This window comes from Pinus tabuliformis, chromosome 8 (genome assembly GCF_031772625.1).
Source record: "Pinus tabuliformis cultivar Carrire ecotype Pingquan chromosome 8, CPIR1, whole genome shotgun sequence".
NCBI classification, from domain to species: domain Eukaryota; kingdom Viridiplantae; phylum Streptophyta; class Pinopsida; order Pinales; family Pinaceae; genus Pinus; species Pinus tabuliformis.
Genome location: NC_142294.1, coordinates 1,999,259,588 through 1,999,273,293, shown reverse-complemented (window position 1 = coordinate 1,999,273,293; position 13,706 = coordinate 1,999,259,588). Strand labels below are relative to the sequence as shown.

The following is a 13,706-nucleotide window of genomic DNA, read 5'->3' as shown; positions in this document are numbered from 1 at the left end:
TGAAAAGATCTCAGTGCGGCTTTTGCTTGATCCGATTGTTAGAATTTATGGAAAGGCTGTAGAGAATGGAGAAGCTTCTGTTTCAGCCATTTTTGAAATGCTAGCAGTTGTCGCTTCTAAAATGGACAGACCATCTGTTGTAACTTATCATGCAAAAATATTTGAGTTATGTTTGATAGCTTTGGACCTTCGTCATATGTTTTCGAGCCTCTTACACTATTATGGAGGATTGAACCCGCGTTATCAAAGGCAAACAGAGCGAAAAGTTGTAGAAGGACAATGGGATTTCCAAGAGCTAAGGCCGCTGCATTACTTGTATCATTTTGTCCGACAATATCCATATGGAAGAGGCGAAGGCAGATATGAAGAATGCAGTTCTGAAAGTGTTCATGTCGAAGATCGAAGAAGCTAAAAGCCAGAACCTTATCAATATGAAGGTTGAATCAATTTTGGAAGATTTGTCTTCGGGATTATTAGAGTCTATGAAGAGACACGTCTTTTGGTCCCGTGGCAAATTCATGGAATAGCTTAATGTTTGGGCGCAAGTGTTTGATGAAAGAGACGTAGCTCATTATCATCGTGGCCTAGCTTCATAAGACCTCTTTTTCTACGCAAACAGGTGGCAGGGGTGATCAATAGTCACTGTTGTTATAATGAGACATCTGGCAATTATGTTTTCAGGAAAATGATCAAAATGCGTATCAATTCTGTTTTTAGCTTCCCAAATTATCGGCTTTTATTGGAAGCACGCCAGAGAAACTATTTTATAGGAATGACAACCTTGTTTCAAGTGAAGCAGTTGCTGGAACCCGCGCTCGAGGACATAATAGCATGGAGGATTTACAGATTGGACTATTGATTTCTTTGTGCACCTGTAGCAAAAAGGTTAAATCAATATGCTAAATATGTAATACAAAAGTCAGAAGCATAGCAATTTGGGTAGCCTGTAATGTAAACCGCTCTACATAATAGGTGGTCGATTCCCTAAATGTCAGTTGAATACCAGAGAGTTGTTGATGGATTGAGGTCGATTTGATTACTCTGTGTTTACTGTCGGTTGTTGGTATAATCGTTGTGGACCTGTGGTTGTTATATGCATTGAATGGAGCATATCATGGTACCGGTGAATGAGGGAGGTCGAGAGCGCCTGATGAATTAATGTGTTGTTGTGTATGAAAGTTGATTGTCATGTGGTTGTTTGAACAGAGTGTCTGCAAGCTGAATTTCTTATACCTGAAGGATGATGGATGGGCAAGCAGATGATGACTCACAATATAAAGATGGGGCAACTGCAGACTTGTGGTCATGTGGTGTCATCCTATTTGTTTTAATAGCAGGTTACTTGCCTTTTGATGATCCAAACCTTATGACATTGTATAAAAAGATATATAAATCAGATTTTACATGCCCTTCATGGTTTTCTTCTGGTGCAAAGAAATTAATTACAAGGATTTTGGACCCAAACCCTAAGACACGAATTACAGTACCTGAGATTTTAGACAATGAATGGTTCAAGAAAGGTTATAAGCCACCCAAGTTTAATGAAGAAGAAGATGTAAATCTGGATGATGTTGATGCTGTTTTCAATGGTTCAGAAGAACATCTTGTTACAGAAAAAAAGGGAAACAAAACCAGAGGTGATGAATGCATTTGAACTTATCTCCATGTTCCAGGGTCTCAATCTTGGCAATCTCTTTGAAATGGACATGGGTATGGTTAAGCAAGAAACGAGGTTTGCATCTAAACGCCCTGCAAACGAGATAGTATCAAAAATTGAGGAAGCTGCAAAGCCTCTTGGATTCAATGTGCAAAAGAGAAATTACAAGATGAAGATGCAAGGTTCAAAGACTGGAAGAAAGGGTCATTTGAATGTAGCTACAGAGGTATTTGAAGTAGCTTCTTCTCTTTTTATGGTTGAAGTCCGCAAGGCTGGAGGTGATACCTTGGAATTTCATAAGTTTTACAAGAACCTTTCGGCAGGCCTAAAAGTATCTCCAGAAAGCAGAGGAATCCGAGCATGCTGTTTGAGTTTGTTTTTAGGAAAAGCTATTGACATTGAAGCCTGGCAGCTAAACAGGATTATTTGCAAATTGTTGTTCATTTGTTGGAATGAGGAAGATCATTAATAAATGTAGCACAGTGTTAGCAGAAAACCAGTGAGGGGGACTGTGTTTTTAAATCACACAGCAGTTTCGTAGCGCGCTACGAAACTGCTGTAGGTGATGATTTTAAAAAAGCACAGAGCAGCTAGTGTAATACTGTGAGCAGGACTTGTGAAAGAGAGACATCTGTCTATGCCACCTACAGTACATTCAAAAACATGGTAGTACTTCATGCCTGGGGTTGTTAAATGATTTGGGAACATGTTGCTACACTTTCGGAGAAGGTTGGGAGACATAGACCATTATAATAGGAGCACACTTTCTGGTCATTAAATGAGCCATCAGCGCTTTCAAGCATCCCAAGTCAGCGTTCATTGCATCCGTAACTCAGCCATATCAGATTAATTGAAGGAGGACAGCTGCCAAAGCATTCAAGAAAGTATCAAGTATACGAGGAGAATGAAATTAGTATTTTAGTTTGATTAGGATTGTGTGTAATTATAGTTCAGCATGTTTGTAATTAATGCATTAGTTAGTAGCATGTAGGAATAGTTAATAGCCACCTTCGAGGCTCCCCTCATGCTGGAGGAGGAAGCTCGAGGTGTTTTAGTTTTGCTTGCCTATATATGGGCCAAGGTTAGATGTAGAAAGGGTTGGATACTTAATAGAAAAAGTGTGTTGTTTTGGGCCACTGTAAGACCTTTTTTGACAGTAATAGTAAAACAGAGTTATTCTCTTCTCAAGATTCTCGAAGGATTGTCATGGTCAAATGAAGTGATGATGTGTTATACCTTATGTTATTTTATGGTTTCGTTGTATGCAATCACTCAGAATTCATAATTATATGCTCTAACTTCCTGTGTATACAGCAAGCTATGTGTGGTGGAATATGTTTGACTTGTAATGCTAAGAGCCTTGATTTCTATGAGATCACTGTGTTTTTCTTGTCTACTTGATATTATAGACTCCATAGCCCAATGAGATATCTTTTGGTGTGTTTCCAACCAGTTATGTTTTCATAAGTAAATAAAGAGTTAGCCATCTAGTGTGTGAAGGATTTTATCAAGAGTTTTGAGAGAGCCCTCTCTGATCAAAGAGGCTAATCTTTGGTCTAAAGATAGGTTGAAATAGTTACATGAGACCATGCTTAGTTGCAGCCCTCAGTACTGGTTTTGTGATAACATTTTGGTGCGTCTGCCGGGAGATTAAGATTGAATTTCTGAAGGTAGCAGGAGTTCAAATGATTTTCAAGGCTGCAAAACTACCTTGGCGACTCCATTGTTGAAGAATTCAAGGTTTATATATTCATGGTGATTCCACTGGAGTTATGAAAGACCCAGAAGCTGCTCTTCTTTGTTCAAGGTATGCATGCATAGATTTCTCAGGAATTCATGGTTTCCCAAATCATTTTCCCAAGGATGCATACTTTCTAAGGAATGGTCCAAAATTTAACGGAGAGAATCTGAGTTTAACTTTGGATCATATATCAGATTTTTGTGAATTTGCACAGCTTCTTAGAATTAAACATGAGGATGTTTGCATAAGGTTATTTTATGATTCATTCCAAGGGAAATGCAAACAGTGGGTTGAATGCTTGCCTGCCAAGTCCATTAAGTCATTGCCAGACTTTTGGCTTATGTTCTTGGAGGAATGGATAGATAGGTCAGAGGTGGAAGTAAACTCTCCTTCAGTTGAAGGTTTTAAACAATGGAATAATGATCACAATCAAGAAGAAACAAATGAATCTTTTTCCTTATCCTTGTCTTCATATCTGAAATCCTTTGACTGCAAGTCAGAGGATAAGATGAAATTTTTTGATGAAATTGCCAAAGATATTGAGAAAGAAATTGAAGGTTTAGAAGGACAAATTCAGGCATACAATTTTCATGATCATGATTATTATTCTCAAAAGTTTCCTGTGACAGAGCGCAAGGAGACTATGCTGGTTCCTCTCTCTTTCATGATTGAGGAACTGAACACCGTGGTTGAAGATCAGTTTGCACAGCTGGAAAGTTTCAAGGAAGGACAAGCTGATCATGTGTTCTGGGACCCTATAGCTGATTACATGGAAGAGTTTTACTCTCCAGTGTTTCAGTTTTCATATGAAGATCAGAGACTATTTCAGTGGCAGTGGTCTTTACACTATCACATTGGATTTGAAATCCGATACAGTCAGAAACAGTTTCAGTGGCAGCGGTCATCACACTATCACATTGGCCCTGAACTCCAGGACAGTCAAAGAAATCAAATATCAGATGAGGCTAATGATTGGCTGCATTGGAAGTTTCATATTGATTGAGCTGAAGAAGTTGAAATGGTTAGGGTAGGTAGGTAGAGGTAAATGCAAATAAGCTCAAGGTTAACTGAGCATTTCTTTTCAGTAGATGTAGCTCTTATTCTCCTACAGTCATGCTTGTCAAGAAAATTTCAGTTTGTCAAAATAGATAAGGCACTGGAGCTGCATGTTCTTAGTGCACCACAAGGGCACACTATCCCAAGTGGAGCCACTGTTATCACTGAAATTGCTGTAGTTAAAAATTTTTAGCCTGGCTTAAAGAGTGGGTGTTTTCGCAGCACCTGAATTCTTTTCAGCAGTTTCGCAGCGCTACCTGTTTGAGTGGTTTCGTAGCGTGCTATGAAACTGGGGATTTGTTCGAGTTTTCATTGAAGGCCCAGACTTCAGGGGTTAAACCTTGTATTCAAATGCATGAGAAGGATGGAAGTGAATGATTAAAGTGAATTATTAACTGGAACTACATCAGCAATATAAATCAAGGTGGTAATGGAGAAGTGGCTCAAGGCTTTGCTGCCTTTTCTAATACACCGGTTGCTTATTCTGTTTCCTCTTAGTCTATCATTTCAATGTTCACATAATGGTTGAAGAATGATTTGTCACCTTAAATACTGGTATTTGTGAGATCCCCAGAAGATTCCTCTGTGAGAGCGAAAATTGCAGCAGTTTCCACATTAGATGTCCTGGCAAAGAAATTTGTAGGGAACTTTCCCAGTACCTTTAGTGACTGTCTTAGTCCTGTTGTTGCAAATCTCACAGCAAATGATGTAGCCCTTTCCTCAGGTTGCTTGCATTGCATAGCTTCTTTTGTTACTGAACTGGGGCCACAAGCATTGGCTCATCTTCCTCACATTATTAAATATATCCTTAAAAAGACATGGCGGGTTTGCTTGTCTTCATATAAAGAAGCAACAGTGTCTAAGATGGCAGACTTTGAAGGGAACACAGCTTCTGGGGGAGCCTTTTTGATTTCTGTTCTTAGTGTTTTAGAAGCAATTGTGCAGAAGCTGGGCGGGTTTTTGAATCCATACTTGGAAGAAATTGTTGGTCTTTTAGTGTTGCATTCACAATTTACTACTGACTCAGGTTCAACAGTATGCACAAAGGCTGCTTCAATCTGCATTCTCATGTCTGAAAAGATCTCAGTGCGGCTTTTGCTTGATCCGATTGTTAGAATTTATGGAAAGGCTGTAGAGAATGGAGAAGCTTCTGTTTCAGCCATTTTTGAAATGCTAGCAGTTGTCGCTTCTAAAATGGACAGACCATCTGTTGTAACTTATCATGCAAAAATATTTGAGTTATGTCTGATAGCTTTGGACCTTCGTCATATGTTTTCGAGCCTCTTACACTATTATGGAGGATTGAACCCGCGTTATCAAAGGCAAACAGAGCGAAAAGTTGTAGAAGGACAATGGGATTTCCAAGAGCTAAGGCCGCTGCATTACTTGTATCATTTTGTCCGACAATATCCATATGGAAGAGGCGAAGGCAGATATGAAGAATGCAGTTCTGAAAGTGTTCATGTCGAAGATCGAAGAAGCTAAAAGCCAGAACCTTATCAATATGAAGGTTGAATCAATTTTGGAAGATTTGTCTTCGGGATTATTAGAGTCTATGAAGAGACACGTCTTTTGGTCCCGTGGAAAATTCATGGAATAGCTTAATGTATGGGCGCAAGTGTTTGATGAAAGAGACGTAGCTCATTATCATCGTGGCCTAGCTTCATAAGACCTCTTTTTCTACGCAAACAGGTGGCAGGGGTGATCAATAGTCACTGTTGTTATAATGAGACATCTGGCAATTATGTTTTCAGGAAAATGATCAAAATGCGTATCAATTCTGTTTTCAGCTTCCCAAATTATCGGCTTTTATTGGAAGCACGCCAGAGAAACTATTTTATAGGAATGACAACCTTGTTTCAAGTGAAGCAGTTGCTGGAACCCGCGCTCGAGGACATAATAGCATGGAGGATTTACAGATTGGACTATTGATTTCTTTGTGCACCTGTAGCAAAAAGGTTAAATCAATATGCTAAATATGTAATACAAAAGTCAGAAGCATAGCAATTTGGGTAGCCTGTAATGTAAACCGCTCTACATAATAGGTGGTCGATTCCCTAAATGTCAGTTGAATACCAGAGAGTTGTTGATGGATTGAGGTCGATTTGATTACTCTGTGTTTACTGTCGGTTGTTGGTATAATCGTTGTGGACCTGTGGTTGTTATATGCATTGAATGGAGCATATCATGGTACCGGTGAATGAGGGAGGTCGAGAGCGCCTGATGAATTAATGTGTTGTTGTGTATGAAAGTTGATTGTCATGTGGTTGTTTGAACAGAGTGTCTGCAAGCTGAATTTCTTATACCTGAAGGATGATGGATGGGCAAGCAGATGATGACTCACAATATAAAGATGGGGCAACTGCAGACTTGTGGTCATGTGGTGTCATCCTATTTGTTTTAATAGCAGGTTACTTGCCTTTTGATGATCCAAACCTTATGACATTGTATAAAAAGATATATAAATCAGATTTTACATGCCCTTCATGGTTTTCTTCTGGTGCAAAGAAATTAATTACAAGGATTTTGGACCCAAACCCTAAGACACGAATTACAGCACCTGAGATTTTAGACAATGAATGGTTCAAGAAAGGTTATAAGCCACCCAAGTTTAATGAAGAAGAAGATGTAAATCTGGATGATGTTGATGCTGTTTTCAATGGTTCAGAAGAACATCTTGTTACAGAAAAAAAGGGAAACAAAACCAGAGGTGATGAATGCATTTGAACTTATCTCCATGTTCCAGGGTCTCAATCTTGGCAATCTCTTTGAAATGGACATGGGTATGGTTAAGCAAGAAACGAGGCTTGCATCTAAACGCCCTGCAAACGAGATAGTATCAAAAATTGAGGAAGCTGCAAAGCCTCTTGGATTCAATGTGCAAAAGAGAAATTACAAGATGAAGATGCAAGGTTCAAAGACTGGAAGAAAGGGTCATTTGAATGTAGCTACAGAGGTATTTGAAGTAGCTTCTTCTCTTTTTATGGTTGAAGTCCGCAAGGCTGGAGGTGATACCTTGGAATTTCATAAGTTTTACAAGAACCTTTTGGCAGGCCTAAAAGTATCTCCAGAAAGCAGAGGAATCCGAGCATGCTGTTTGAGTTTGTTTTTAGGAAAAGCTATTGACATTGAAGCCTGGCAGCTAAACAGGATTATTTACAAATTGTTGTTCATTTGTTGGAATGAGGAAGATCATTAATAAATGTAGCACAGTGTTAGCAGAAAACCAGTGAGGGGGACTGTGTTTTTAAATCACACAGCAGTTTCGTAGCGCGCTACGAAACTGCTGTAGGTGATGATTTTAAAAAAGCACAGAGCAGCTAGTGTAATACTGTGAGCAGGACTTGTGAAAGAGAGACATCTGTCTATGCCACCTACAGTACATTAAAAAACATGGTAGTACTTCATGCCTGGGGTTGTTAAATGATTTGGGAACATGTTGCTACACTTTCGGAGAAGGTTGGGAGACATAGACCATTATAATAGGAGCACACTTTCTGGTCATTAAATGAGCCATCAGCGCTTTCAAGCATCCCAAGTCAGCGTTCATTGCATCCGTAACTCAGCCATATCAGATTAATTGAAGGAGGACAGCTGCCAAAGCATTCAAGAAAGTATCAAGTATACGAGGAGAATGAAATTAGTATTTTAGTTTGATTAGGATTGTGTGTAATTATAGTTCAGCATGTTTGTAATTAATGCATTAGTTAGTAGCATGTAGGAATAGTTAATAGCCACCTTCGAGGCTCCCCTCATGCTGGAGGAGGAAGCTCGAGGTGTTTTAGTTTGCTTGCCTATATATGGGCCAAGGTTAGATGTAGAAAGGGTTGGATACTTAATAGAAAAAGTGTGTTGTTTTGGGCCACTGTAAGACCTTTTTTGACAGTAATAGTAAAACAGAGTTATTCTCTTCTCAAGATTCTCGAAGGATTGTCATGGTCAAATGAAGTGATGATGTGTTATACCTTATGTTATTTTATGGTTTTGTTGTATGCAATCACTCAGAATTCATAATTATATGCTCTGACTTCCTGTGTATACAGCAAGCTATGTGTGGTGGAATATGTTTGACTTGTAATGCTAAGAGCCTTGATTTCTATGAGATCACTGTGTTTTTCTTGTCTACTTGATATTATAGACTCCATAGCCCAATGAGATATCTTTTGGTGTGTTTCCAACCAGTTATGTTTTCATAAGTAAATAAAGAGTTAGCCATCTAGTGTGTGAAGGATTTTATCAAGAGTTTTGAGAGAGCCCTCTCTGATCAAAGAGGCTAATCTTTGGTCTAAAGATAGGTTGAAATAGTTACATGAGACCATGCTTAGTTGCAGCCCTCAGTACTGGTTTTGTGATAACAGAAAGGAACCCATATTTCCAATAGAGTTGGAAATACAAACATTAAGGACAACACAGGAGATCAGTCTAGATTTAAATGAGGCCCAGACTAACAAATTACAGCAAATTAACGAGCTAGATGAAATTAGGCTCTCGGCTCTTCAACACACTGCATTAATCCAACAACAGAGAGAAAAATGGCATGACACCCTGATCAAAAAGAAAATCTTCCACAAAGGAGACTGGGCACTCCTATACGATTCCAGGTTTCAAGATTTTCCGGGAAAACTTCAGACTCGATGGCTTGGACCCTATGAAATCCAGAAAGTGCATGACAATGGCACCATTACTTTGACTACTATTGATGGATCTGGACATATCTTTAAAGCAAATGGCCACCGAGTGCGATTGTATCATAAACCACTTACTCGAGAATCCTTCTACCAGTAGCTCTGGGAAGATTCTGATATGTAGATTCTTGCTGAGGAAAATAATTCTTCCTCGGCATTAGTTCACTAAGTAATTTCATTGTTCTTAAATTTTGTACATAACTTTTTCTTTTCTATTTGTATAAATTACTTTCTGTACAGATTTTTGCATTTCTGCATTTTTTGCATTTTGCTGTTCCTTTCCGAAGGAACAACATTTCTACCCTTTTGCTGTTCCTTTTCGAAGGAACAACACTTTTGCATTTTGCTGTTCCTTTCCAAAGGAACAAAATTTCTGCTTTTTTTCTGTTCCTTTTCGAAGGAACATCACTTTTGAATTTTGTTGTTCCTTTTCGAAGGAACAACATTTCTGCCTTTTTGTTGTTCCTTTCCGAAGGAACAACAATTTTGCATTTTTTTGTTCCTTTCCGATTAAGGAATAGCATTTCTACCTTTTTTCTGTTCCTTTTCGAAGTAAGAAAACTTTTGCATTTTGCTGTTCCTTTCCGAAGGAACAACATTTCCACCTTTTTCGCTGTTTCTTTCCTAAGGAAAAGCACTTTTACATTTTGCTATTCCTTTCCGAAGGAACAACAACATTTCTGCCTTTTTGCTGTTCCTTTCCAAAGGAACAACACTTTTGCATTTTGTTGTTCCTTTCTGAAGGAACAAAATTTCTGCCTTTTTGTTGTTCCTTTCTGAAGGAACAACACTTTTGCATTTTGTTGTTCCTTTCCGAAGGAACAACATTTCCGTATTTTTGTTGTTCCTTTCCGAAGGAACAACACTTTTGAATTTTGTTGTTCCTTTCCGAAGGAACAACATTTTTGTCGTTTTGTTGTTTCTTTTAGAAGGAACATCACTTTTGCATTTTTCTGTTCCTTTTCGAAGGAACAACATTTCCGTTTTTTTACTATTCCTTTCCGAAGGAACAACACTTTTGCATTTTGCTATTCCTTTCCGAAGGAAAAACACTTTCAAGTTTTGTTGTTCCTTTCTAAAGGAACAACACTTTCGTTTTTTTGCTGTTCCTTTCCAAAGGAATAACACTTTTGTTTTTTTGTTGTTTATTTCCGAAGGAACAACACTTTCGTTTTTTGCTGTCCGTTTTCGAAGGAACAACACTTTTGCATTTTTTCCGTTCCTTTCCAAAGGAACAATACCTTCGTTTTTTGCTATTCATTTATGAAGGAACAACACTTTTGCATTTTTTTGTTCCTTTCCGAAGGAACAACATTTTCGCATTTTTGCCATTCCTTTCCGAAGGAACAACACTTCTGCTAGATTGTTTTGCCTTTCATTTTAAAGGAACAACCCTCCTTCGCATTTTTTTCCTTTTTGTCATTCCTTCTGAATGAACAACAGTTTCGATTTCGGATGATCTTAGGTTGTTCCGCTAAAGGAGCAGTATTTTATTTTGCCCTTGGTTTTCTTTCTGTTCCGATTAAGGAACAGTTGCTGTTCCTCTCAAGGAACAATAGTTTCGAGTATGTTTTTTTCTTTTGCTTGCTGTTCCTTTTAAAGGAACCACAGTTTTTGCATGCAGATGTTCTTTTGTTGTCCCTCTTAAGGAACAACAGTTGTTCCATCTAAGGAACAACACTTTTTGAGTGCATTTTTTTGTTTTTTGTGTGTGTGTTTCATCATTTAGATGATTTTTGTGAATGATGGTTCATTTAAGGCACAACTATACATTTATGCAAGAATACAAAAACTAGAGGATACTGAAATCAACAAATTAAAGAAAAATCGTTATCTTTAGAGAAATTGCTTTGAATTGATAAGAAAAAGAGCAAAGGACAACTATTGATATCACTTTGTTCTCTTTATTTTCACTAAAACCAATTTGATTGATTATTTTTATCATGTGGTTCTTTCTTAAAATTTCATAATTCTCTTTGATCATTATTATTGAATAAGAATAAGGGCATATTTTCCTCTATTGAGATGTTCAGACTTCTTCCACCATCCCTACTCTTAAGGAGTGTTGACCCACCTTCTGTATATAAATAGGAAAGTGCTATACAAAAGAAAAGAAAAAAAGAAAAAAAGATATATTTATATGATTACTAACATGGTTTGTCAGATGAAGGATAGGGGGACCATGATCATAAGGAAGCAAGTGAAGTGGCATTCCCACTATGGCCACCACACCAGGCATATGATCCAAAAGGCATATCAGCAAAATAAAAAAGTCCTTGGAACAAGAGGTCTCATCACGAGCCGGCCTGCCCACCTTTCACTCCTTCCTGGTGAATGGCATTGTGATTCATCTGGTTACCAAGCGAGCACAATGGCCCCCTTTTTGACATCGCACAACACTTTCCTAGGAATAAACAAAGGATTATGGTTCCAAGGGTGAAATAAGCAACTCTCTCAAGGTTATGGACACCTGTGGGCAATAGAGCTCTACTGATGGTATTGAGGTCATATTTTTGATACACCAACAATCATTATAAACCCTTCTTCTTATATCTTTATATTGATTTCAAATGAGATTATGTTATATAACCCTTTCGAACCTTTTATACATGAAAATAATTTATAAATCAATCATAATGGTTAAAGTGGATAATGACCGCATAAGTACTTTTACTTACGTCAAGCTGTCCTATCCTCTATTTTTTGCATCATTTCACGACATTTCCATATATATTCGCGATTTCCATCATAAGCCTCGATTTCAGTAATCCGCTGACTTTTGTAAACATGTCATGGATCTATACGCCATTCCTTTATTTTACTGTATGACTGCACTCAGCATGCTGCTCCTTTATTTGCTGGCCGAGGACAGCCTATCACATTTCAGGGGGCACGGGTGACCTCTATAATACACTGGCATACATGTAAACTCCTTATTTGGAGGTACTATGACTCCATCAAAACTCGGGAATAGAAAGTTTAATGGTATTGTATTTCCCAATATGCACATCTTGCTGTTCCATCGCCATTTCTGTGTTTTTGTTCTGTAAAAATTTACAGCGTGCTAAAGCTTGAACAACTTGCTGTTCCATCGAAAGTTTTGTGTTTTTGTGTGCTAAGCTTGAACAAAATGGGAGGCAGATCAATATGCAGTGAACCGTAGGTGTTAATGGTCTTTGATGCTACACGCAAAATCTTAGTAAGAGCAGGATGGATTGCCTACCTTAACCGACTACAACAGTCTAACGAGACAGTGGCCATTGAATTTTTGCAGAATTTGCAGGAAGAAGATTCCATGGTGAGCAGGAGGCAAATAACAGTAACAGATGCGATAATTGCTGAAGTATCGGGACTGCCAGCTGTTGGACCAGTATGGACCCTGAAAAAAATGAGACTTCAAGACGCTATAACCATCTTCCGGGACGAAGGACAAAGCCTTACTGTCAAAGGAAAAGGAGTCCTACCTGCAACCCTGGGAGAACCTTGGGTAGAATTAACTAGAATTGTCCAAAGCTACATCACATGCGATGGCAGAAAAGATGTGGTAAGACCACACCATCTCAAACTGTTAGCTGTATTAAAACAAAAATGTGTTGTGAATTTGCCCGCATACTTAAATTTTTTATTGCATGATGCTGCTCGAAGTATAAGAAAATCTCGTCATGTAGAATCAGTAGTAAGTCATCACGGCTTAATTTGGATAATATTCAGTTACAGTCTCGCCCAATAGTAGAGTAGTTGGGAAGAATTGGTTTTCTCAATAGATGGGAGATTGGCCTTACCAGCCCCAAAACAAAAAAGCACTGCTAGCACATCAATTAGACCGCAGAAACAAAGACAATCCACAAGATTGGGGAGAAGCAGAGGAATGTTGGGAAATCCCCAAGGAAATAGTAGCCAACCATTAGAAATACGACTCAGAGGATAAGAAACCCCCACAACTTGAAGGAGGGGAAAATGAAGAAGAAGAATTAGAAGAAAATGAAGAAGAGGAACCAGAAGAGGAAACTGAGCACTCCGACCAGGAACAAGGGGAGGAAGCAGAACCACCCAGCGAAATCCCATTACAAAACCCTCTGCAAGAAGACGAATTGGCCCAAATTTTGGCCAATATGGGTGAGTATGTCTAGCCCCATAGCCCACTCAACCCCGATATCGAGGCAGGAAAATCACATGAACGCTCTACTCATAGTAAGAGTGCATCTGAGGAGATGAGTGATTACAATCTCAGGAACACTCTACTCCCAATAAGAGTGCATCCGAAGAAATGAATGATGAAGAAGAAGTAGAAGCAGAAGCTATCCAGGAAATAGCAGATCAACCCAGGGTTTCCTCCCCTGAAAAACCTAATTAGGAGGACGAGAACACTAAAGAAGTGTTCCAAGAAGAAAACATGGAAACAAGCTAGGGTGAGGGTACAATCCCTGAAGAACAAAGCCCAGGCCCAAGAAAAGAAATAACTGTTCCTTCGAAGAAAACAAATGAAATCAAAAGGTTGCGAAAGGAATAACAGAGACTTCTAAATGTAATTAAACAACTTAGACAACAAATAAGGGTCCTAAAAATG

General features: G+C 38.6%; 1 pseudogene; it reads left to right on the top strand.

Annotated features, from left to right (window-relative positions):
* Positions 1-6,770: 6,770 nt before the first annotated feature.
* On the top strand, positions 6,771-13,493 carry LOC149244462 (CBL-interacting protein kinase 23 pseudogene; annotated as a pseudogene).
* The last annotated feature ends 213 nt before the right edge of the window (positions 13,494-13,706 follow it).